The 27,900-nt window shown below is 42.7% G+C and overlaps 2 protein-coding genes across 25 annotated transcripts in view; one reads left to right on the forward strand and one right to left on the reverse strand.

Annotated features, from left to right (window-relative positions):
• Positions 1-27,900, reverse strand: part of CARMIL1 (capping protein regulator and myosin 1 linker 1) — a 307,540-nt gene that overhangs the window by 180,446 nt on the left and 99,194 nt on the right. The gene's annotated exons all lie outside the window — the stretch shown is intronic.
• Positions 11,536-27,900, forward strand: part of LOC147347588 (cytidine monophosphate-N-acetylneuraminic acid hydroxylase) — a 291,879-nt gene continuing 275,514 nt past the window's right edge. Inside the window, exon 1 of the mRNA XM_086369953.1 lies at positions 11,536-11,618. The gene's annotated coding sequence lies outside the window, so the exon portion shown is untranslated. The remainder of the gene's footprint in view (positions 11,619-27,900) is intronic.

Genomic DNA, 27,900 nt, shown 5'->3' on the forward strand with positions numbered 1-27,900 from the left:
GAAGGTCCATCCATGTGGCTATAACATAGCAATATTTCATTCTTTCTATAACTGAATAATATTCCATTCCACAGCACATCTTGATGTAGCACCTTTTCAAACTCTGCTCCCCCTCTAGCAGAAAAGGTTTAAAAATGGAAATAATGTCAACAGTCATGATGACCAGCATGTCTACAGGAAGTCAGACTTTTCATCCTTTCCTTTTATCTATCTATGGTTAACCCTTGACCAACTCAGGGCTTAGTCTGCATATAGCTTATAGTGGAGTGGGCCCTTCGCATCTATAGTTTGGCTGCATCTGAGGATTCAACCAACCACGGACTGTCTAGTAAGTACTGCAGTATTTATTACTAAAAAATATCTGCATATAATGTGTAGCTCAACTGTTGCTCAAGGGTCGACAGTATACTGCAGCACACACACTTCTTCCTTCCAGTGGTTCTTGTATAATCAATCTCTGATCTTTTCAAGAATCTTAAGTCCACAAAACTTTTGCATAGAAGTAAAATAATAGCCAAATCATAAAACTCACACACCAGAAAGGACTCAATATCAATCACCTAGTGAAAGACCATAATCTGAGAGAAGATCCAAAGAAATTGTCTCATAGGTAGTCCATACCAGAGCCGGACTAGAGGCTGAAACTCTTTATTCACAGCGTATGACTACCTTTTCACTCTCTCCTCAGATGGCAATAAGGGTCAGTGCCAAAAGCCCCAGATGGGAACATGAAGCCTCTTCAGTAGCCAGAAGAGCATACTAACCTCTGTGAACAGGCCATCAGAGGAAAATTGGTGCCACAACATCCAGGATCATTTTACAAGTACAGTAGTAATACCAGCTGATACTTGTGGGGTACCATGGTCCCACGGGTTTCCATACATCATCTCCTTTAACCCTCACAGCAACCAATGCAGTAAACACTATTATTAACTCCATTTTAAGAAGAAACTGAGATACAGAGATTATGTTACTTGCCCGAGTCACCAAGCAAGTAGGTGGCAAGGCTTGGATTCAAACAGATGGTCTGGCCCCAGAGATTATGCTAATTACTTATACAGGCTCTCAAATCTCACCTAAGAGCCGGCTTCCTCAATAGTCTGCACATATACAAACACAGATGAGTTATAGATCTTTAAAGCCAGAAAGATGCAAACAGGTAAAAGTGTCATCAATAAGATGATGGATGATTGCATAACATACGAACAAGGACCACTCTTAACTGTCTGTCCAGACCAGTAGACCAGGGCCTCTCTCTGATCGTGGGTTAATCTCTGTGTGTCTCTATTTGGATCTGTCTACCTGATTCTACATGTGTCTCTCTCAGCTTATCTGTGCATCTCCTGGACTGTTGCCCAGCCCTCCCTTCAACTTCTCCTCTCTTCTGTGGCCACCGCTATGCCCACCACACCCAACCCCAGCTTCTCATTCTCTTCCCCCTCCTCTTGTTCCCATCCCCTTTGCTCTGCCCTCATTTCCTGGCCCTTTCTCTCTGCTCATCAACCAGAGCTTGTATCTTATTTCTCCCAGAAACAGGCTCCCATCACAGAAGAAATACTTTGTTCTTGAAGGGTATTTCATTTGGGACAGTCACAGAGAAACTTGAACAAAACATGAAATAAAAATGACAAGGCATCTTTTGACATTATACAGCAAGCACACCGGTAATTAAGTGATTACAAGGTCCCCTGTGTGAATCTAATGACTAAGTCTTAAAAACTAATCTCAAAACAGGCACCCATGTAACTGACACACGGCAGTGATCCCAGCACGGTGGCACAGGCTGGCCTTTTCATCCATTTACAAGCATCACATTTTGGAGAATAACATCTCCCACAAGTCAGCTGAAGCATCAAGTGACCTCCCTGCCTGCTTTTGATCTGTCCTTTCCTGGAAAGTCACCAGGGGGGTTTCCAGGGGCCACTGACAGGGCCCTGGCTCAGTATATTTTTTAAAACAGAAAAAAAAAAACAAAAAAACCGTGTGTTCACACAGATTCACCTTTTGCGTAAAGAGCAATCTCTTGACCATATGTAGATGCATAATGTTCTAATGATCACTTCTGCTTTCACTCTGGCAACAACAGCGCTCACAATCTGTGGCCCTGCATGCCAACCTTTCTTTAGAAATATTTTAAAGGCAGCCTAAGTACACAGTGCCCTTTGGTAGCTGGACACAGGTCAAAATCATTTGCTTGAAAAGAAACGTTCAGGCTTTGAGAGGAGAAGCTTTGTGCTGGCTGGCCCCCATTTCTGGTGGTCAGATCTGATCCCCAAAGGCAAACGAATTGTCCTTAGAAAGCCTGGAAGGAGATGGAATAGAAGGGGTAAAATTCTCCAGTGCTTACCCAGCCTTTCAAACAACAGGCTCACTTGTGATCACAAGAGCATAGCAATATTTTGAAGTACATGTGCAAAACTATGGATGCTACCACTCTAAGAATTGTGCCTTTTGCTCTATCAACCCAAACTGGACTGATAAATAGGGCTACATTCAAGCTGGAAATGGAGAAGGAAATGGCAACCCACTCCAGTATTCTTGCCTGGAGAATCCCAGGGACAGGGGAGCCTGGTGGGCTACCATCTATGGGGTCACACAGAGTCGGACACGACTGAAGCGACTTAGCAGCAGCAGCAGCAGCAGCAAGCTGGAAATCCCAACGAACTCAGGCTCCTAGGTTTCCTCTTTGGGGCCAAGATGCCCTAGGAGTTGTGGCCCTAGAGGTCTTACGGTGCACACACGTGGCTTCCAGCAGGTGAGGGGAGACATCGCAGAGGAAAACCCCCCTGTGGTGTATGAGGACGTGCTTCCTGGTCATGAGTGAGCACTCCCTTGACACTTGGGATAGCAAGCCTCTTCTGGGCAGGATGACCACAATCTCCATTTCCAGTTTTAGCTCTGAGAATCCTGCATCCCAGAAACTGGGACGTTTGGTCGCCCTACTTGCTGGGGTTTTGGAATTAGGAAGACAGAATCCAGTTATGGCTTTGCCACTTTCTAGCTGATTCACTCTCACAGAGTTAGCTTCTCAGTCTGCTCACCTGTAGAACCAGAAGAATGTTGCTCTGCAGGATTGATGCTATTGTTTACAGTAAGATACAACCGTATTAATAGAGACCTAGCCCAGTACCAAGAACATCTCCACTGAATATATCAATTTAATTGGTGTGAGAGCATCTTAAGTTTAGATTCCCAAAGATTAACATCTATTGAATTTTTAAATAGTTTTTGTCAAGAGAACAAAACAAACAATTGGGAAAAAAAAACAAAGATTCTGAGACAAGCTGAAATTTTCAGTTCAATATGTATCTTTAAACTTGAAGAAAAATGTTCTTACAAAGCTTTAAAAAAATGAAAAAAAAAGGCAGGGGGAGCATTAGAAGGTCTATGTGTACTTAGTCAAGAAACCTTAACCACAAAGGGCAAACTAGAATTTCCCTCCCACCCGGTCCGGGAGGCCCATTCTTCCACCAGAGTCTTAGCATGCAAACCACATTTTCAACCTCTATAATGAATTTCCTCTCCCCTTCATTGAAATGCAAGCAGCAGCTTGGTTCCCTTTGAGGCTTCTTGGTTCAACTTTTAACTTCAAAATTTCACTTGGAAACATTTATAAAAATCCTCCCTCATGTTAAGACTCACAGTTTAGCAGAGAAGCCTAAATTTCCTTACGGAGATGATACATAATGAGGTAGGCCATGGAATCCTCTCATTGCACACTTGCTAAAAACAGAAATAAGTATGTTTCACCCTCTAAAGAATGCCATTACCTAAAGTCTACCGCTGCATAGGCAACACATAAATTTATGGCCCCTCCGTCCACATTCTCTCCCACACATTACCAAAAGTGCCTTTCATTTAAAACTGGGCTCTTCCTGCCAAACGTAAGATCGATGGTCCCATATCCCCAAAATGCTCATGTGCAAGCAAGCTAAACGATGACTGTCACTTACTACGTTTCCTCTCTCCCAAACTCACAGCTCCAAGTACATCTCGGACAAGACTTCATTAATCCAAGACATACACTTCAGAGAAGGAGAGGGACAGGTGGCAAGGAATGCTATCACCATTGAGGAGAGTTCTGAGTGACAGGTGCTAAGGGACTTGTGCAAGGTCACCAGAAAGCTGAGGGAGAATAAAAAGCCTCTTCTGACTCCCAGCCTCCTAACAACCCACTGCACACGGCTTTGATGACCATCACTCTCTCTGGCCAAAGCAGGACACTAGACCCAAAAGGAATACAAAAACCATACTGTTTTAGTGCAATTTCTGGCCCCAAATGCCTTGTAAAACCAGATCACCACGCTCCTCAGACATCTGTATCTCTCCTAATGCCATTTATAAGTGTGCCCTAGGAGGTGGCATAGTCCAGTGTAGGATCTGAAAACTACAGATCCAGCCCCGCCTGTTTTTATAAATAAAGTTTTATTGGGACACGGCCACACCCATTCATTTAACTGGTGGTCTCCAGCTGCTTTCACACTACGAAGACAGAGCTGAGCAGATGCAACAGAGATGCTTATGGCTCACAAAGCCGAAAATATTTACTATCCGGTTGGTCCTTTACAGAAAGTATAGGTTTGCTGACCCCTTGCCTAGTGGTTTAGAGGGGAAACTCTGGGATCAGGTTGCCTGGGTTTTGATCCAAACGTCACCATTTACTATCTGCGTGACTTGGGGCAAACTACTTCCCTTTCTCATTGCCTAAGTTTCCTCTTCTGTAAAATAGAAGCAATGATGTATACCTCAGGGAGCCATGAGGGTTAAATGAGTCACTGCGTGTCACTAAGTAAACGTATGTAAAGTACTGACAGCATACAGAAGGGGCCAGCGTATGGAAAGCAGGTGTTTCTTATTATTTATATTACAATATTATAATAATATTACTCATGTCAATTATACTAAGAACAGAGTTCCTAGATTTAGGCTGGGTCTGATCTCAAGCTAGACAAATGACCTGAGTCTGAACAAGTTAACTATCTGTGTGGATCTCAAGTCACCCAAGCTTAAAATAAGGGGGTTGGAACAGATGTCTGAGTTACCTTCCTACACGCTGGGTTATGGCTCAGACCCACTGTGGGTCTGACCCAGTTCTCAGACCCTGCTTCTCTTTGCTCTGCGTGGACTGCCAGGAATGTAAGTCATCAGTAAATACTTGCTGAGAGGAATTAACTCCTCCATGGGTCTCTCCTTCCAGGAAGGACAGATGCTCCCTCAATTGGCGGGTAGCAGGAGAGAGCCACTGGAGGTGGGTTTTTGTCTTCAGATGTCTAGTTTCAGGGGAAACCTTTGTACTCTAACACCTGTGCAAATCCATTTCTTTTCACCTGGTTATTTATGTCATTATGCAGAAATGCAATGTTTACATACAGCTTGTCAGAAACAATTGCTTCATTCTTCCCACAGTCCCTTTATTGCAAGTTGTAAGGCTTCATCAAAGCGTGAAAGAAAACAAGCATCTCTAATTTTTTCCCACGAATGAACACATGGCTACTTTGAAACAACTTCAAGTCTTCTTGATGTCATTGACATTTTAGATCTTCTTTTCAAAGCACTGTCTGATACAAAACTCTGGAATGGGTCGTACTGATTCTTTGATAATAACATGCTTTTAAAGGCAGAATAATGGCGTGATCATAATCCCTGGAATGGGACCACTTCTTAGGCTAAGAGTGAAGATGAATCTAACTCCTAGTGCCAGGTCCAGGAAGGTCACGTTAAGGTACTCACCTGGCACAGAGTTTCTGCCCAGACCTCTCAGCACTGAGGTCTCCGTGGTCTGCACGAGGCACGCTTGGGAAGGAACCTCTGCTAGTCATCATTGTTATGTTTATGGTTTAAATGAATTCACCAACAGTAGAATCACAGTCATGTAAAACATATAGAAAACATACAACATGAATGCAAAGGTCACGTTAACAAACCTTCTCCTGCTTCCCTAACATGGGGCCAGCTGGTCTCTTCCTGAAAATGTCATGAGTCACTAGCACCCAATTCTAGCGAAAGATCACAGTTAAGAGGGATCTAGGGATGGGCGTATGCAATTCCTTTATTTTAAAGATGAGAAAACAGACCAGGAAGAGTCAAACAACTGTCTGCATTTATCAGGGTTCCCATTTTTGTTTTTTTCTCTGACAGTGAAATTTTAAGCACAAATAAATTTATTTAAAGGAAATGGGTAGCTCTCATTTTTTTTTGAAAGTTGTTGGTTTTCTTTTAAATTAAAAACCAGAGCTCAAGAGAGAAAGAAACTAAATCAACTCTACCGATTTGAGAAGCAAGAACTTCTTCCCTCAAGCGGTAAGTCCCTTCTGGCAGCCCTTGTGGAGTGAATGGATACCAACCATTTTTCTTCCCTGTGTGATTCTTCTCAGGATTCAAAACCCAGAAGTGAGAACCCTGTTCTGGGCATGGTGCCTAACAAAGAATTACCTGAAAGATGTGACAGTTACAGCTTAATGATAAAGACCATGAGCTCCAGGGGCAGCCTCCCTGGATATGAATCCCCCCGAGACCAATCCCTACTAGCTGTGTGACCTTGGGCAGGTCACTTAACCTCTCCATGCCTTGGTCTCCCCACCTGTAAAAACATGGAGACAATACAACTGCTGAGATAACAGGTGAGGTACTCAGAACAAGACCTGGTACATAAAGGAGTCCAATAAACACACAGCCTTGGACAAGTCCAACGGTAATAGTAGTTAGACAGCTATATGGCACAGATGAACATGAAGTAAGTTTCACTCATCATTTACCAGAATTCTAATGCTGCGGTCCCTCCCCACCCTACACCCTTTCAATTTATCAGCCCACAAGAGAGGTTCTTCTATCCCCATCTTCTCAAGTCCAGGAGGGACAAATGTCACTTCCTTATTCTTCACTTTTTGTTAATTAGTATTTTCAGCAAGAAAAAAAGCATACATTTTCATTCCTGCTCTCAGGACAAATATATGAAATAGTTTTTCACTCTACAGATGTATGGATGGCAGATGGGTGAGGGCAAGCATTGATTTAGATTTAACACTGTTACAGAAATTATCAGGTCGAGAGATATTTTTCATTACATTCCATAAGAAGAAACAGGGAGAGGCAGGGGGTAAAGATCTGGAGTAATTATATTGAGAAATCCGGATGTGCACATAATTTTCAAACTGAGGGCTACAGCCCATTGGTAGGTAGTTAAATCAATTTGGTAGAGTTTAACAAGCATATTAATAAAATAGATTAAACTGAACTGGAAGTGAAAAGAAAATTAAGAGCATTGCTAATACAAACCATAAGCATTGCTTCATGAAACTTCTGTTTCAGAGGTATCAGTGTGCACACGGTACACATGTGTGTGTATATGTGTATGTGTGCATGTGTGTGTGTGTGCACGCGCATGCTGACGTGCATGCAGGGGGGTTGCTTCTCAACATAAAATGCATTTCTTCTCTGGGTCCAGGTATTGAAAGTTTGATAAAGCTGGCTAATGGCACCATCTACACCCATAAGCAAGAGGATACAGAAGAGGTTGAGGAAGCAAGCTTGGATAGCAAGAACATGAGCTTTGGATTCAAAAACCTCAGAGAAACCCCAGCTTTAGCATTTTGTGAGCAGAGAGGAAGTTGGCAGGTTCCTGTAAGTCTCCAGGCTGCAGTATCCTCATTTCTAATTCAGAGACAATATTTATCCTTGTGTAAGAATCGGGGATTACCTATCAAGTTATCAAGTGCTAAGTCTATAGTAAACATTAGTATGAAAGGAGTCATTCTAACTGACATCATACTTATTGAATACAGCTCTGAAAGGGATCCATAGGGATTAAAAAAAACTGAGACCTATAGACACATGCGCACACCTGCTAGTCAGAGACAGAGCCAAGCCCAGATGCCCTGGCTCCCACTCAGTCACCTGTTTACCACACATCATCTCCAGGATGCAGCTTTCAGTGCAGGAAGAAATTATTCCCATGGTAACTATAGCCTATCTGAGAATTAGAAAAGAACTTCCATGTCTGGGTGGTGATAAGAGTGAAACCTGATACAGAGGAAGAAGAGGCTTTGGACCAATTTGAATTCACTTGCCATCTCTCCCTGAGTCTTATTTTTCTTACCTGTAAAATGGGTATGGCTCTAGATGAGGATTAAAAGGGATAGTTTACCAAAACCCTAGCACTCTCAACTTTATTCACTGATGATGCTAACATCTGGCTAAAAATGTCTATATACCATCCCCCCTCCAGCTTCCATCATCAGAGATAAGCAATGCATCCATTCACATAAGGGCACTGGACTCTGAAGATGTTCTAGAATTTTATGGCCACAGTGTGAATCCTGACTCCTCCACTCACAAGTGAGGGTGATTTGGGGAAAGGCTTCTCTGGGTCTCACTTTCCTTGTCTGTAAAATAAGGGATCATCATGGGTATCAATACCTCATGGCAGACCGTTGTGAGGATTAAACAACAGACTATACCTGAGGTGCCTAGAACAGTGTTGCCAACAGTAAGTGCTAGCATCACTGTCACGCATCCTGAGAGACTTGATGACCAGCCGGCCCGTCTCATTCTTTGACCTTCTGGTGGTCCACTTAGTCATTCCCTGGGCTGTGCTATCTGTCCGCTCTATGATTCCCAGCTCAGGCATCCCATTCTTGGACCACCACCCTCTCATTTCTCCTTCAGTGTGATCTAAGGACCAGAGGGGCTAGCAGCACTTAGGAGCTTGTTAGAAATGTATAATCTGGGAATCCAGACCTACTGCATCAGGATCTGCAGTTTAATAAGATCCCCAGGTGATTCATACACACGCCGCACACTTAGCAAAGTACATGCGTCTTTTCCTCCACTCAGCTGTGCCCGCTACCCCAACACTGCTGGTCACTGACCATCCTACATCCTCCCAGCCATCTTCATCCCATTAAAACCCCACTGAAATCATTCCTCTACTGTTAATACCTTCAGTCTGTGTGTTCCCTGTCCTTTCATTACTCCCACAGAGGAAAAGCCTCAACCCTGGATGAACCCACCCATCTGCCTATCCCAGGCTTGCCATGGTGGCTTCCAGGCACAGCTGGAGAACAGAGCTAGCCTACAAACTGATTCTGCTTCCTTCCTGCGCCACTGAGTACACAGACTTCATCAGAATGGTACTGCTGACCATCCCACTCTAACCCTCCCCACCTGCCTGCTCCTGAGGCTCCATCTGTCCCCTTCTTCTGAACTGCTGGAGGTAAATGCCTATCCCCTTGCCTTGACTCTGGATTATACCCCACCCACATTTGCAGAGGTTTATGTAACTATGTCTTCTGTTCCATATCTAAACGTCCAGATACAGGATTCCCAAGATCTAGATCTGTATCCTGGATTCTACACCCCTCTTGTAGCTCCATCTAACCCCCTCCCTGCTCCTAACTTCTCAAAAAAGGATCTGTACCTGATTCATTCTTCTGCCTCGAATGCAACCTATTGTTCAAAACTGGCTTCTGTCCCCACAGCTCCCCTGAGGTCCCAACCACCTCTTTGTTGCTAAGCCCCACATATAGTTTTCAGCATTTCCTAATGAGATTTCTCCTTAGTAATGGGCAGAGCTGACTTAGATTTCACAGCCGAACTAGATACCACCTTAACGCTGATATAGCCCCTTGTGCTTGAATTCTTTTTTCCACTGATTTCTCCACCCACCTCCCTGGTCATGTCCATTCCCCACTCCCTGCTACCTTCCATTTTCTCCCATGACTTCAGTGAATCCCAGAGGGCTCCCAAGTTCCTGTGCAGCCCAAACCTGTCTTAAATCATCAGCTCTAACTCTACTTCAACCCTTAAACTCAGCATGTGATCTTTCTTTCAGAATCTGTTCCTCACTAAGCGTTTGAGCTCAGTAATGAGCCATGGCAATCCATACAGCTTCTCAAGCCAGAAATCCAGGCATCATCAATGGAATCTCAGTCATTCACCAAGTTCAATGCAATTGAAACATCTCTTAAATCCACTCACTTCTCTCCAGTTCCAATACAATGACTCTACCCCAGGCCACCATCATCTTGCTCCTGTAACACTTCGAGCAGCCTCCCCACGGACCCATCTTGCCTCATCAAATCAACTGCCCATAAAGGATCTTGATGCGATCTTCTAAACATCCAATCATTTATCCTATCACTTCTCTACTCAAGCTCTTTAGTGGCTCCGCATGACTACGCTGGTCCTTGCCTCTACCTGCAGCCTCGTTTCACTCCCTCTCCCCTTCCCGACCCCATCCCCTCCAGTTATAGCCATACTGGCCTTCTGCTGGTCCCACCGTCTGCTCCAACCGTTCTTCCTTCTGCCTCTTTGCTTTACCTTCCCCCGATCACATCTACTCATCCTTCAGAGCCCCACCTAAAGAACTTCCCTAACAAAGTCCAGACTACAGCAGGCCTCCCGATCATATATTCTCACAGTATTTGCTCCTTTCCTCCGTAATACCTATCACAATTTTAATTACTAGTGGAGTTATATATTTAATATCTACCATCCCCACCAGACTGTAAGGTACTTGGGAGCAGGGACCATATCTGTCTTTGTCAAGGTTTACTCCTCTTCCTTACCTCCTTTCCAGCTATGAAAATGCAAGATCTCAGAAGGTTAAAAAAAAAAGTTGCTATAATTGTGAATCCAATTGTAAAAATTCAGTTTTGCCTCATTATTCCTGATGCCTACCACGTAATTGACACATCCTTCCTATTTAATAGTCATATCCTATATGGGAAGTACCTGAAAATTTGTTGTTTGCAGCTCACCTCAACCCAGTTCAAACAGATACATTAATACTAGCTGATCCCCAACTCAGCTGCCAAAAGAAAGAGAAATAGAAAAAGAAAAAGATAACCTAAACAGAGGAAAGTTCTAGAAATGCCAAATGCTGACATCCCTGCTTTTGCCTACTGTGTTCAAAGAACTTCTTTACTCATAAATTCACTCCAGAAAGACTCTAGTCTTCTGCAACTCCCACAGGCTGGCAATACCATTTCTAGCAATGGAGGCAGGGAAAGCAAAATCCATTCCAATAAATGATTTCAGGTGTCCTAAGGCTTTCTAGATCTTGATTTTGCCCTTGATTGTGCCAACAGAGCAAACAGTTAAATCAACAAAACAATTTACAAAGGGTGGGTTGGGGTACTGACAGGCAGACTTCACACAAAATATAGGGGGAAAAAAATCACATGTTATTTTAGTGACAATTAATAGACCATTTAAACAGAAGAAAATTTATCCTTTAAAAAACCAGTGCATAATGAAAGGACATGGCAAAAAGAGGAAACCTATTTTAAAAAATAGAGCATGTTTTTCCTTCTTGAAGCTTCAGATAAATGAAATTTGCTATACGGAGAAACGTTTTTGCTCTGGGAACACAGGAATATCACTCATCTGTTCAAAGAACCCCACCCGAGCATTGTGCCAAACGGCTCAAAGTTGCAAGATGAAGTGAAAGCTGGGGGCAGAGCTCTTGAAGCTAAACCCAGTCTTTGCACGATGGGAGGAAGTGAAAAGCTGGCCTCCCCTGAACACTGCTACTGCTCCGCCCTTTAACTAGAAGAGAGCAAGTGACTCTCTGCTTGTTTGTGTCTCCTCCTCCCAGCCTCAGTGGGAACCAGCAAACTGTAAGTGATCCCTTTAATTTTTTTGTTTGTTTTTGCTCCCGACCATTGCCAAGCTTTCCCTTCTCCCCAGCTATGCCAGAAAACAGGCCGGTGCCCCAGTCTGGCATCACCAGCTTCCCAGTGCAGGAAGGGAACTCTCTGCCTCCATGTTTCTAGATTTCTGTTTCTATAGCTCATCACCTCCCTCCTAAGGCAGCAAACTATGGTTGGCCCCTTCCCTGCTCTGTTCCCCTTCGCTCAGCACACACACCCGTGGAGTCCAGCTCCACAACCAAGAGGGACCCTTTTTCCTGCCTTCGAGTGTCATGGTCATCTTGAAGGACTGGTTACTCTGCTGAAGGATCAGCCCAGCTGGAGCCCCAAGTCCTTTTTTTTTTAAAGTTGTCCCCATACAACTCCTGCAGCCCTGGTCCAAACTCTCCCCTATGTGGCCCCTCAAGAGTGGGAAGGAGAAGTCCATAGGCTCCTGGCAGAGCCCTCAGAGAGCGCAGCCTCATCCCAGAGCCCTCTCAGAGGGGAACAGGGTAGAGGAAAGATGATGCTGGATGGTGTGTCTTTGTGTTTCTGTGTCTCTTGCTAAAATGAATCTCATTAAACTAGCACACTTGGGTTCCCAAAAAGTACTCTTTTCGATGCATCTATCCTGTTCTTTTTGGTATTACTTATCATGTGCATGCTAAGTCGCTTCAGTCGTGTCCAACTCTGTGTGACGCCATGGAGTGCAGCCTGCCAGCCTCCTCTGTCCATGGGATTCTCCAGGCAAGAATGCTGGAGTGGGTTATCATGCTCTCCTCTAGGGATCTTCCCACCCAAGGGATCGAACCCTGGTCTCTTATGTCTCCTGCATTGGCAAGCAGGTTCTGTACCACTAGTACCACCTGGAAAGCCCATGATTTATCATAACTGTCATTCACTTAAGTCTTTCTTTCATTCATTAGATTATCATTGAGGGTCTACCTTGCAGACACTAAAGATGAAAAAGACATAAAGCATTGCCTTCAAACAGTGTATATTCTACTGGGAGGAGACAGACCACACACACACACACACACACACACACACACACACACACTGAGGTATGTCAGATGGTGATAAGTGTTGTGGAGAAAAGCACACACACACACACACTGAGGTATGTCAGATGGTGATAAGTGTTGTGAAGAAAAGCACACACACACACACACACACTGAGGTATGTCAGATGGTGATAAGTGTTGTGAAGAAAAGCACACACACACACACACACACACTGAGGTATGTCAGATGGTGATAAGTGTTGTGGAGAAAAGCGCGCGCACACACACACACACACACACACACACACACTGAGGTATGTCAGATGGTGATAAGTGTTGTGGAGAAAAGCACACGCACACACACACACACACACACACACACACACACTGAGGTATGTCAGATGGTGATAAGTGTTGTGGAGAAAAGCACGCACGCACGCACGCACGCACGCACGCACGCACACACACACACACACTGAGGTATGTCAGATGGTGATAAGTGTTGTGGAGAAAAGCCTAGTAGGGGAAGTGAAGAATGAGGGTTGTATGGGGACTGGAGAAGGGGTGGTGTTGGTGACATTTTTAAATAGTTTGGTGAGACCTCATTACGAAATCATGTTGAAAAAGGACTAAAAGAAGTGAAGAAATGAGTTAGGTGGACATCTTGAACAAGTGGGCCAGACAGAGGAAATGGCAAAAGCCAACAGCATACTCCTGAGGTAAGAATTTTTGCTTAGTTGCTAAGTCATGCCAGACTCTTTTGCGACCCCATGGACTGGGGCCCACCAGGCTCCTCCGTCCATGGGATTCTCCGGGCAAGAATACTGGAGTGGGTTGCCATTTCCTTCTCCAGGGGATCTTCCCAACCCAGGGATTGGACCCTCATCTCCTGGCACTGACAGGCAAATTCTTTACCACTGAGCCGCCAGGCAAGCCCAAGACAAGAATAAACTTTTGATAATTGGAGAAGAAAGAAGAGCTTACTGTAGCTTCAGGGGAGTACGCACTGGTGATGTCAGAGGGGGCCGTGAGACCCATGAGGCCCTAAAGTCCACTGTCCACATTTTCGCTTTTACTTGGAATAAAAGGAGAAGCTGCCAGGAATTTTGCGTACAAGAGTAAGGTGACCTGATATTTAAAATGATCTCTCTGTTGAGAACAGGCTTGAAAGTGGGTGAAAGGGCAGGAGGGGAAGCAAGAACCCATTCAGGCTGCATCAGCAATAATTTACAAGAGAGGTGATGATGGCTGGGGCCAGAGTGATCAGCGGAGTGGACAAAAAGGGCCCGATCCTGGATATATGTTGATGGTAGAGCCCGGATGGATTTGTGGACAGAGTGGATTTGGAATATATTAGTTATTTTGTTAGAGGCAACAGTTTGGTTTATGCCTGTGAAATAATTATAAAACAAGTGAATGTGGCACATGATTTGAGGACTACTGGATTGGTCTAGGTAATCTGTTACTTACGTAAGAAAATAATTATGGAAGAAAAGCAAATAGAGAGCAAAGAACTGGTTCCAGGATTTTTGTGTCCCTTCATAAAATTTCAACTGTGCTTTTACAATATAATAATAAAAGGCCAGAGATTATAAAATGCAGCTGTGGGGAAGAGGAAGAAGGGAATTTACCTTCCCTTTTTTCAGTTTCTCTAGAGCAGTCCTATCCCACAGAATCTTCTGGAAATGCTCTACATCTGGACTCTTCAATACTGTAGCCACTAGCCATGTGTGGTTACTAAGCACTTCAAATGTGACTAGTGTGACTGAGTAGCTAAAATTTTAATTTAATTCTAATTAATTTTAGTTAAAATGTTGCCGCTTGTTGTTAGTAGCTACCATACTGAACCATACAGAGCTCCCCACACAGCGAAACATTCCTGAACATTACATAACACTTTTACTCTTGAAATCAAATTAAAAGGATATATACAGAATAGATTTGGAAAATCCCAAAATATACATTATTTTTTTTTATTACACCCTACAGTCACCATCTAATTCTCCTTCTTGAAAAGAAATATTAGATGGCTTGGTGTTCATCATTTTTAAACACATTTTCTTAGCTTTTGCATGCACCTCTAATACCTTCTTGGCCATCATTCTATCAACGACATTCAAAATGAGATTTCCCTCCCTGATTTGTATTCAATGCTAACATTGTAAATGCCCCATAAAAATAAAGATACAAGATTCTTATTATAATTGAGTTTCCCTCCTGCTCTAAATTAAAAAGAACTTTATGGCATCAGTTATCTCATTTTTATTCCCAAAACAGATGAAGGAGCTGAAGTTAGTATCACCATTTTCCAGTTGAGAAAATCAAGGCAGAGGAAGATTAAAGGCAGCCCACTGTACACTGTAGGGCTTCCCTAGTTGCTCAGTGGTTAAAAATCTTCCAGCCAATGCAGGAGACACAGGTTCAATCTTTGGGTCAGATAGAGCCTCTGGAGAAGGAAATGGCAACCCACCCCAGTACTCTCGCCTGGAAAATCCCATGGACAGAGGAGCCTGGCAGGCTACAGTCTACCGGGTCACAGAGTCAGACACAACTAAGTGACTAAACAACAACATTGTACAGCGTCAATCTATAGTTTTGTTGGAAAAGAGCAGAACTTAGGAAGACATAAAAAGAGAAATCACTTGAAAATGAGAAAGAAAAAAAAAGACTACATGTAAATCCTTGATTGCCAAATTCAAGTGAGCTGAGATCTGGGTCTAGAAAATGCTGTCTAGACAAACAGGGTTGCTGTGTCTGTCCTTAGGAGCCTGTGACTCAGACTTTCCAGAAGTCCAGCAAGGCACCTGAAGCAAGACGCTGGCTCCCCAACCGAACGGTGAAGAGGATGCAGTTGTTAGGCTGGGGCTCGATCAGCAAAATGGCCTCATATAACGATGCTGGCTTATTCCTCAGCAAACCAGATCCAAATGACAGGGCAACATTCTTGAATAATCTCCGAACCCAACAGCTGGAGAATGAGCTTCCAGTAATCTTGCTTTGGAAACACTCGGGCTAACCCCAGTTATATACTAAATTGCATGACCCAAGAGATTAACAGGGCAATTCAATCCATTTACAGCTGACGTCGGAAGTTGTCAGTTCCTTCATTTTGAGAATGAGGATACTAAATCCTAGTATACTTGCCAAATTATACTAGGATACTTTGATACTTGCCAAAGAACAAAAGTGTATTCCTTTTACAAGCAAGCAAGCCTGTGTTTCTATGTTACATATAACTACTATGGCATTATGTCTCCCATAAACAGTTAAAAGAAGTCAATTATCCTTACTTTTCAACTCCAATGTGTTTCTAGACACTACAGATTTGAGGATAATCATTGTTATATATTATATAACACAAATGTACGTGTGCATACTCAGTTGCTGAGTCATGTCTGACTCTTTTCCACCCCACAGACTGTAGCCCGCAAGGCTCCTCTGTCCATGGGATTTTCCAGGCAAGAACACTGGTTGCCATTTCCTCCTCCAGGGATCTTCCCAACCCAGGGATGGAACCTGTGTCTCCTGTATTGGTAGGCAGATTGTTTACCACTAAGATACCTGCAAAGACCATAAAATATATATAACAATTATATATATATATATATATTTATTTATTTATATTTTATGGACTTCTCTAGTGGCTCAGATGGTAAAGAATCTGCCTGCAATGCAGGAGACCCAGGTTTGACCCTTGAATTGGGAAGATCCCCTGAAGGAAGAAATGGCAACCTACTCCAGTATTCTTGCCTGGAAAATCCCATGGACAGAGGAGCCTGGCGGGCTACAGACCATGGGGTTGCAAAAGAGTCAGACATGACTGAGCAACTGAGCACACCCACACACACATACAGCCTTGATCAGCATTCTTAAATCTGAACTGAGACATAACAATATTATAAAAGCAAAGATAAAACAAACACAGAACATTAAAATAATTCAAGATTGTTCAAGTATGTGTTAGTTCCTATGAAATAAGCATAAATATACTAAGTACATTCTAAATGAAGCCAAAAATACTATTCAATATCTAGAAAATGCATAAAATTAGAACTTATATCATAAATCTTGGAATTTATGCCTCTTGGAATCTAGAGGGGCCTCCTCAGAACAGCTGAGCTACCCTGGTCTTTTAAAATGCAGTCTGGTCTAATCCAAACTGATGTTTCCTTTCAGTGAGCAGAGACATTCAAAAATTCCCTCACCCCCACTTTAGTGATATGCAAAACGCTACATAGGCAGGGACTTCAGATATGTTGCCAGATGACAATGAAGATGTGAATGGAGATGGTGGATGATTTTAAATGCTATAAGTGAAGGAAGGCGACTTCTGTTCTGCTAAGGGTTCCCTACCCAGAAGGTTCCCAGCTGTGCAGCATCACTTGGCTTAGCAAAAGAAAAACATGTTTCCTTCATAAGAGATTTTTTCCCCCAAATTATAAGTTTTGAAAGGAGCTTCAAGATGTGAATCCAAAAAAATTCCTCATCTTAATTCTGAAAACGATTTTGGTCAATACCATTAAGTACAGCTGGGTGCAGGGACAAAATCTATGCAAAGCATTTTACAAGAAAGGAGAATTAGTCAACACTCCATCATTATATGAAAAAAAAATAAAAAAATTTTTAATTGCCTGAGACACTTTCATGGCAGGAAGACTGATTCTAATTCTTCCAAAGACATGCAGAAAGACAAAGCTTCCAGGCAGATGTGTGTTAATCTAAAGCAATCAGAAGGGACACAGGAAGAACCAAGTCACAGTGGGGTCATGACAGACGGTGCTAAATTAGCACGATTTACACATAGATTTTAAGGCAAAGAACTAAAGACAAAGAGGACAGAAGGACAGAAATGGAAGCTGTAGAAATATACCCCATGAATTAATTGTACATGTCGGACAATTCCTACAGATCTAATTCTAGACGATGCCACAGTGCTTCTCAAGACAGACACATCTGAGCTAGCTCCACTGCTTCCAAGCCGTGTTTGGTGCAAATGATCTAATATCCCTACACCTCACATCCTCAACTGTAAGTGGTTACAACACAGTATCCACTTCCTATATATGAGCATTGTGAAGATTAGATGCAAGGATATATGTAAGAGCTTTTAAGCACAGAGCCTGGCCAACTACAACAATTCAATATTAGCTGTCTAATGATAATAAGAGTAGTCACGGTTCACCCAGAAATAATACCTCTCCGAATAACACTGAAACATAGACATTACCCTATGTAAAATAGCTAGCCAGTGGGAATTTGCTACGTGACCCAACAAACCCACTGCTGACAACCTAGAGGGTGTGAGATGGGAGAGAGGGGACATATGTAAACCTATGGCTGATTCATGTTGATGTATGGCAGAAACCAGCACAATATTGTAAAGCAATTTCTCCTCTCATTAAAAATAAATTTTAAAAAAGATTAGATTTAGTGTGCTTCTAACAAAAAAAAAAAAAAGGCAATGTAGAAAACCAGCAGATTATTAAACACGAGTGAGAAGACTTTTCTTAGATTCAACTATATGGCTTAACTCAGAAGTCATCTTTTCTCACAGCTTAAAAAAGGCAAAACAATACTGACTTCTAGGGGTTGTGAGGTTCAAGCAGGAAGGATAACGTGCCTGTGAAAGCATAGCATATCTGAAGGGCTATAAACCATGAAGTATTACTGTAATAATAATATTAATACCTAGCTTTAAAATAACTCTCCACTTTAAGAAATGATACTAGGAAGAAATTTCTCTTCTAGTAAAAAATATCAGTGTCAAAATTAAACTTTCAAAAATACAAAGGAAATAGTTTTCAGCAACTTATAACAATAAAACTGAAAATGCTTACACACACACAAAAAAGCATCACAGTAATAATACGTCTCTGAAAGGCCACACTAAACCATTTTTTAACTTCTGTAACAGACCAATGAGTCATCTGAATTGGATATAGAATTTCCCCCATCTCAGGCATAATCTGGTTTATGAAATCTCTAACAATTACATGAAGGACCTACACAGAGCAGGCTCCATCCAAACCATCCCTCTACATTCATTAGTGTTCTTTTCAAATTTAATAAGTTAAAAGAACTTGTGTTTTCTACTCATTAGAAGCCAGTCTATTTTCTGAGTGTTCAAGGGCTGGTTTGATATCTGGTTTCCCAATCTCTGACTTTTTTTTTTTTTTTTTTTACAAAACTTGCTAATTAGCAACTGTTTTCAGAAAGTCAACTCACATCCAGTCTCCAAAACACACACTAGTCCTCAGTAAAAGGTGGCATTCTATTCAGGACTCCTATCAGCATCCCTGGGTCAAAGGGGCCTTGGCTGTTGATGGCCTTCTTTGGTTCATGGGCCAGTTTACACCCACATTCGCACACAGGGTAAAGATGGGAAGCCCAGTATCTTTCCTGAGCAGATATACTTGGAACAGCAGCCCCAGGAGCTGGGCAACCACTGTCATCCATATTATACCTGTCCAAGCAGAGAACCCAGGGTATTTCTAGCCATAAACACTGGCCTTCCATTCTGGACCACTTAGATAGCATCTTGCACATCCATATCTAAAGATATGACTTCCCCCAACACTGTAGGTCACAACTGCTCTTCATCTTAAGAACTACCTGGGATGAAGAAGGAAGGAAGGGTGATATCTGTGAAGTCTGTGGCCCTTAACATACTGCATTTAACCCTGTACAGCAGGTACCATAATCCTTGTGTTATGGATAAGGAAACTTAGGTTTAATTTAACTTGCCCTAACAACACTGATGGAGAAGGCGATGGCACTCCACTCCAGTACTCTTGCCTGGAAAATCCCATAGACACAGGAGCCTGGTGGGCTGCAGTCTTTTCACTTTCATGCATTGGAGAAGGAAATGGCAACCCACTCCAGTGTTCTTGCCTGGAGAATCCCAGGGACAGGGGAGCCTGGTAGGCTGCCGTCTCTGGGGTCGCACAGAGTTGGACACGACCTAAGCAACTTAGCAGCAGCAGCAACAGCACTGAAAGGAGTTAGAACTGAACCCTCATCCATCAGTTTCTACACCTGTGTTCCCAGCAGTCCCCACTGTGGGGTGAGCCTCTCACTATCAGTGCTTGTCATCGCCACCTTAAACCAAGTTATGGCGCCTGGCCCACGGGTCACCTGATTTATTCCTCAGTCTTCTCATGTCGGGCAACAATTTCTATGCACCTCAAAGAGCTTGTCCACGTCACACTTCACTTAGCACAGGGTCTGGCAGAACAAAGGCAGCTGTCTGATCCAAGTCTCCCCGCTCCTAACCTGAAGACAGCACGCCTGTGTCCTCTGCATGTGACCATCACATAAATGAGCCTCACTAACATCAAGCTTTCAAAAGCCAGCCTATTTCCACTCAATAACAGGCTGCTGCTGCTGCTAAGTCACTTCAGTCGTGTCCGACTCTGTGCGACCCCATAGACGGCAGCCCACCAGGCTTCTCTGTCCATGGGATTCTCCAGGCAAAAACACTGGAGTGGGTTGCCATTTCCTCCTCCAATGCATGAAAGTGAAAAATGAAAGTGAAGTCGTTCAGTCGTGTCTGACTCTTAGCGACCCCATGGACTGCAGTCCACCAGGCTCCTCCATCCATGGGATTTTCCAGGCAGGAGTACTGGAAAATGGGGTGCCATTGCCTTCTCCACAATAACAGGCTAGTCAGTAATTAAAAGATGCACTGGTCTATCATCCTAAGCATTTCACATTAAGAAAACGATTAACTCAAGGGAAGGACAGGACTGACACTCCTACATAGGGAGATCTCTGTGAGAGGAGGGGAATACACATTGTTTTAATACATGTGCCGATTTCTCCACTTGTGTGTCCTTTTTTTCATTTGTTTTAAACTTTATTGGAGTATGAAGTGAAGTGAAGTCGCTCAGTCGTGTCCAACTCTTTGCTACCCCGTGGACTGTAGCCTACCAGGCTCCTTAGTCCAAGGAATTTTCCAGGCAAGAGTACTGGAGTGGGTTGCCATTTCCTTCTCCAGGGGATGTTCCCAACCCAGGGATCGAACCCGGGTCTCCCACACTGCAGGCAGACGCTTTACCGTCTGATCCACGAGGGAAGCCCTTATTGGAGTATAGGTGATTTATAATGCTAGTTAGTGGTAGTTTCAAATGTACAAAGTGATTCAGTTATGCATGTATATATGAGTTCATTCTTTTTCCGATTCTTTTCCCATGTAGGTAATTACAGAATACTGAGTAGAGTTCCCTGTGCTATATACAACAGGTCGTTGTTCAATATCTATTTTCTGTATATTTGTGCATCCCTTTACCACTGAGCCATTAAAGAGGCATGTGTGGCTGTGAATTTTGAGCACAAACAAATGAACTACCCCCATTGAAGCTCTTGGAGGAACAGAACCTAGTCACGAATATCACTGGGTCTCACTATGAGTGATGCAAAGCTCCATCCACATCAGAAAAACATTGTAACTGTCTTGGTCATTAATTCGTAAACAGTTCTTCCTCCAGCCATGCGTCTTTTGCAGTAACCCAATCTTCAGAGATGTGGCCCCTCTTCAGATTGCTTAGGAAATGAATCCTTTTCCTCCCAATACTCTTACAACATTCAGATTTGCACAGAAAGATGGCATTAATATTAAATGATAATCCAGGAATAGACACATCTCTCCCCCCATAGTGCCCCACAAAGCTATGTGAATAAAAGAAAATAAACCTGAATTTACTTCAAACTTGTGCGTATGCTTAAAGCAAGGATATCTGAGTAATTTGAACTGCCTAAAATAAGATTTCAAACTTCATGGATGCTCCAGGAAAACCATAGGAGAGGGAAGGTCTAAGAATACATTAGGTGGAAAAGAGATGACAGCCCATCCCCAATACACTAGAGATCAGCCACATGACAAACCAGTCTTTACCCAGATAAACAGCACTTGTCTGAGCAACCCAGTCAACACCATGCTGTGCACTTGACGGAAAACCAGTGCCCAAAAGTGGTTCCTCTGGAGGAGGAACATTCACATGAAAAGGGCCCTTTCTTTGGTTGGTGCCTTTAACTGCAAGTCTCCCCACTCAGTCTCTGACTTTTAGACTTACCCTCTACCCTAGCCCATACTCAGAATGGCCCCATTACTGTTGAGTGCTTGCCCCCTCCTCCAGGTCTATTTGCTGCCATTTCCCCAAACCATCCAGATTTCTACTCCAACCACCTATCTGATGATGCTCTCTTGACATGAACTGGATCAATCAGGCTGCATTCCCCTGCTTAGACTCTATACACCACAACTTGGTATCCCACCTTCTATGGTAGTTTAACCACCAGGCACTTACTTCCGTGGAGATGTAAAAATAGCAAAATTTGGGGGAGGGGGGGAATAATCTAGAATCACTGGGCTAGAAAGAACTTTAAGATGGGAAAGTGAAAGTTGTGCAGTTGTGTCGGACTCTTTGCAACCCCATGGACTGTAGCACACCAGGCTCTTCTTTCCATGGAATTCTCCAGGCAAGAATGCTGGAGTGGGCTGCTATTCCCTTCTCCGGGGGATCTTCCTGATCCAGAGACCAAATTCAGGTCCCCTGCATTACAGATTCTTTACCGTCTGAGCCACAAAGGACAGGCCTGAAAACACTTTGATGGACTGTTTGCTCTTAGAGGATAGACTTTAATCATCTTTATCCCAGTAACAGTGATCATCTTTACCTTGGTAACTCACCCTCCCAAAAGTGTTTGCTAAATGACAATCGATTCAAGTATCTCTCATCAGCCTCTTTCATCAGCTAGCATTTACATGAAAATTGTTAATCAGCCAAGGACAGGAGACCTTAAAGTAAGTGGCTCCACGGAGCAAAGGCACAGAAACGGCAACCATTAACAAACCAGCAGTCATTAACGAGCTATCCCATGCTAGGTGAGCCACTCAGCTTTGCTGCACCCATTTCTTCAACTCTGCAGAAAATAACCGGGACTACTTCTAAGAGAAGGGACCCTGTGACCATATCATTCCAAAGTTTCAGGTCAGGGAAGAACTTCCTTTAACTTCCTATCGAAACAAAAAACAGACTCAAACTAGGAGTTACGGAAGCCACCTGAAGAAGACTAAGATGTGACATTTTCTGATTTTCCTGGGATGCTTTTACTCCCAGGGCTTCAGGAAGCAAGAAGGTGAGTGACCCAGGAGACCTCTTTTTTTCAGTTCTGTAGTTCTGTGACCAAGTGAGGACTTTTCAAAACAATGTTAATAATCCTATTAAGTTTTTTATAATTCTGTGGCTCTTATGAAATAGACAGTGTTTTTAAAAAGGGTGGGGGCAGGACAATTTTAATTTTTCCTGGAAAGAAATGGCAGCAAGCCCTCCAGGAAGTGCCATCAAAATAAATCTGCAAGCCCTGAAGGGGATGAGTCTTGAATAAAGAAGAGCTTGAGTATTACGCATCAATGAAGAAATAACTACAGTGGGGGAAAAACTCTGGGAGGAAGACGAGGCACAGAATTGTATTTAGAATCTGTGACATATGGAAGTCACAAGGACTGCCACGGTCAAGGTAGCCAGGCAGGAGAAAAGTCAACACCACAGCAAGAACTGTAGGCTTCATTACTCTGATGGAAACTATCTTCCCCCTGCACTCACCTCAACAGGAGGACAAATGCAATCTGATTTCCTCTATTCTCTATATAAAATTATCATTTATAACAGCACATTTACAGGAATGCTAGTAAGGATGACTTGCAGTCCTTAGGTAGATCACTGGTTCAGAAAACTAAATCACAATATATGAGTGATCACTGAGGAGGTTCTCAAATTATTACTTATATATAAATAAAAATACATTTTAAATGCTTTAATAGGAAAAATGAAAACAAAACTACAAAGTCCCTAATATTATCTCATTTTCTGCTGTAAGAGGCATTCTTCGATTAATCATCTTATTCACAGAGATATTAATCAAGGAGTGGCCCCAAGGAGGGTCAACTGAAAATGTTTATTTTAACCTAGAAATTTTTTTTTTTTTTTTAATTTAAAGAAGCCTTACCTTACCCAAAGAAGCCAATGAGCCTAGAGCAGGGAGTTTCTAAATTTTCAATAATGCTAAACATTTATCAGAGAGGATGCTTTTGTTCTTGATGTATAAGAATTCCTTACTCTGCCATTCAACCAACGTTGATTCTGGTGTCATGGTGGCACCTTGTTTCCCCACCCTGTACACCCTTCCTAATGAGCTCGTCACCCATCCGTCCCTGCCACAACAGTCCATGTTCTTAAGGCAATGGGCTTGGGGACAGCAGGGCACAGATTCGTGTCCACACACTCACACTGATGTGAGCCACCTGCTCAAGGCTCCAGGCCCCTGTTGAGGTTGTAACTTGCATTTCTTGTGGTGTGCTGGTACATTGAAATAAAAAACGTTGAAAAAGATAAAAGGGAAAAAATATTGAAGTAACAATAATTTTTAAAGTGATAAGATGCCTTGGGAAGTGTAATTTGGTACCCGTTGTTGTTCAGTCACTAGATTGTATCCAACACTTTGCATCCCCATGGATTGCAGTCCACCAGGCTCCTCTGTCCATGGAACTTTCCAGGCAAGAATACTGGATTGGGTTGCCATTTCCTTCTCCAGGGGATATTCCTGGACAGGGATCAAATCCGTGACTCCTGCACTGGCAGGCAGATTCTTTACCACTAAGCCACCAGGAAAGCCCTCATTTTTACCATACCATTATTCTGAATATGTTTTATGGTTAAAGTAAATAATCTTTGAATGCATTTTTCCCAAATTATTTTCCTCTGCTATGGCAGAAGAAAATAAGTCTGTAAATGGCAAGACATTTCCAAAAAGGTACTGTTCATTCGCTGGAATTGTTTATCCTGTCACAAACACCCCCAAAAAGCAACTGTTTATTTGTACAAAGGTTTCTGTGAAGTAAAACTAGATACATAATGTAACTTTCTGTTACTGAAATCCTTCATTTCTAACTATTCCAGGAAAATTGTTTATATTAAAACACTGATCCGCCAACAACTCACGGTGGCTTTTTGTCCATTAGGCTGGGCAGGGAGGAGACCTGATGTCATCACCTGCATGACCCCAGCTCCTGGCACAGCAGCTGCCACAAACTAGCAGCTTAAGACAAATGCAGAGGTTATTTTTCATGATCATAAAATGGTATCTCAATTTTTTCCCATTAATTCTATAGATTTAAAAAAATTTTTTAAACCTAGCCTAACCAGAGTGATTGCCCAATTTTTCATTTTTTTCCTTACTAACTATATGACTTGGGACATATCATTTCATCTTTCTATGCCTCAGTGTCTCCTTCTATAAAATGGAGATTAATGACAGCACGTGTCCACTAGCATCATTATAAAGACTAAATGAGTTAATTGTAGTACTTTGTGCTGAGTACCATGTCAACACCCTAAGCATCATTACCACTCAACCCCTTATTTCCTCAACCCAGTGGGGAAGACAGGGACAAAACTATGTTGGGAAGGACTCCAATTCACAGAGAAAGTAACTACCAAGCTTCATGCTCTATGAATACAAGCTCATTAATACTGGGTCATGACAGTGGGATGGACAGCCTGTGTGACAGAGTAAAACAGAGGGCAGAGACTAGGTGGTGGCATATGGGTCTTCACGTTAACAGTCTCAACTTTTCCACGTGTTTAGAAAACCTCATAATAAAATGGTGAAAGAAGGGGAAGCAACATGTGAAAAAAGAGAAATTAACATGGGAGATTGGTCACTCGGACCCTCCTTCAAAAGAGTGTTATTAATCAGTACCAACGAAGACAGCACAACAATAATGGCCATGATCATTTACTGTGTTCTACCATTTTGATTCAAAGGTATATTTTTCCTTTTCTCCTTTGCCTTTCACTTGTCTTCTCTTCTCAGCTATGTGTAAGGCCTCCTCAGACAACCATTCTGCCTTTTTGCATTTCTTTTTCTTGGGGATGGTCTCGATCACTGCCTCCTATCCAATGTCACGAACATCTGTCCATAGTTCTTCAGGCATTCTGTCTATCAGATCTAATCCCTTGAATCTATTTCTCCCTTTCACTGTATAATCATAAGGGATTTGATTTAGGTCACATTTGAATGGTCTAATGGTTTCCCCTACTTTCTTCAATTTAAGTCTGAACTTTGCAATAAGAAGTTCATCATTTGAGCTACAGTCAGCTCCCAGTCTTGTTTTTGCTGATTGTATAGAGCGTCTCCATCTTTGGCTGCTGGCGTGCTATAGTCCATGGGGTTGCAAAGAGTCCGACATGACTGAGTGACTGAACTGACTGACCATTTTGATCGTAAGGTTTAGAATAATTCTAGGAGGAAGCTATTCCAAGGACCACTCCTACTTCAGAAACTCACAAGCAAGGTTTAACTAAATACCTTCAAAGTTGCTGTCCAAGTCCAATATCCTGTGATTCTAGACCCCCATGTCTACCTAAGTGATGAGCATCATACAGACCAGAGTTAGCAATATATGGCATATGTGGCAAACTACCACTGTACACAGATGGGCATGCACACACACAGGCATGCACATACACATACACACACCCCCAACCTAAGATGAATCATAAACACTTATGAAGCTAGAATTATGAGGTAAAAACTAATTTCTAACTCTGCTATTGAGTCTCCCTTACAGACTTTCAAAGAAGGATGTGATAGTCCCCAGGGCCAAATGTTTTAGTTCAACTTATGATGCCCCAACCTAGACAGCATATTCAAAAGCAGAGACATTACTTTGCCAACACAGGTCTGTCTAGTCAAGGCTATGGTTTTTCCAGTGTCATGTATGGATGTGAGAGTTGGACTGTGAAGAAAGCTGAGCGCAAAAGAATTGATGCTTTTGAACTGTGGTGTTGGAGAAGACTCTTGAGAGTCCTTGGACTGCAAGGAGATCAACCAGTCCATTCTAAAGGAGATCAGTCCTGAGTGTTCTCTGGAAGGAATGATGCTAAAGCTGAAACTCCAGTACTTTGGCCACCTCATGCAAAGAGTTGACTCACTGGAAAAAGACTCTGATGCTGGGCAGGATTGGGGGCAGGAAGAGAAGGGGATGACAGAGGATGAGATGGCTGGGTGGCATCACCGACTCGATGGACGTGAGTCTGAGTGAACTCTGGGAGTTGGTGATGGACAGGGAGGCCTGGCATGCTGCAATTCATGGGGTCGCAAAGTGTCGGACACGATTGAGCGACTGAACTGAACTGATGATGCCCCAAAACTGAGGGATCACATGATATATACATTTTTTTAATTGCTAAACCTGTGGAAACTCCTGATTCTGCACTAACTAGCTATGAACCTGGGGCACACCATTGCATCTCCATAGATGTCAGTGTCCAAAGAACTTGGAGTGCTGTTCATTATGGTAGCCCACTCATCACAGATTCCTTATAGAGCCTTTGCAATGCGGCTAGTGCAACAGAAGAATTTTTAATTTAAATACAATTGTAATTCTATCCTAATTTATTAAATTTAAATAGCCACATGTAGCTAGTGGCTACTGTGTTGAATAGTCAAGCTCTAATGATTCCTGAACACCTCTGAAGGAGAAAGTGAAATTCCAGACCAACTTCATTCAACCCATCATCCTGAATAAGGGCTCAATACCATACAAGCAGCTGTGTGAGAAGGAAGAGAGATGAAATCCTGAGGCCCAACTACAGAAAATGATTAGGGCTCCTGCCAGCTACTGCCTATCTGATGGACATCCCTCCAATATCCTGGGATAGGGCTTCCCAGGTGGCTCAGCAGTAAAGAATCCACCTGCCAACACAGGAGACATGGGCTTGATCCCTGGGTCAGGAAGATACACTGAAGAAGGAAATGGCAACCTGTTCCAATATTCTTGCCTGGACAGAGGCATGAATATTCTCCCATGGACAGAGGAGCATGGGGTTGCAAAGAGTTGGACGTGACTGAGCACACACAGTATTACAGTATCATATTATCTTGGAATCAACAGCACAGTGGCCCTTTATCCTTTATTTATTTTTTTTATTTTTTTTATTTTTGTGGCCCTTTATCCTCTAATGTCCAGAGCTGGGTTCCATATTCAAGTATGGTAGTGTAATTATCAAAATTCTCCAGAAAAATTACCCTTAAAGTGCAATGCCCTACAGGAAATATCACCAGCCAGTAATACTACCAGCCACCTATCCCCAGTATGAAAACATTAGCAAATTATTAATGAAATATTTGTGAAAAATAGTGAGTAACTAATGAGTATCACTGAAATACAAGGTTCCTTGCAGAGTACAAAAAGCTACCATTAA

This window comes from Bos grunniens, chromosome 23 (assembly GCF_055505025.1).
Source record: "Bos grunniens cultivar Pamir isolate PY7600 chromosome 23, Bosgru_T2T1.0, whole genome shotgun sequence".
Lineage (NCBI taxonomy): Eukaryota > Metazoa > Chordata > Mammalia > Artiodactyla > Bovidae > Bos > Bos grunniens.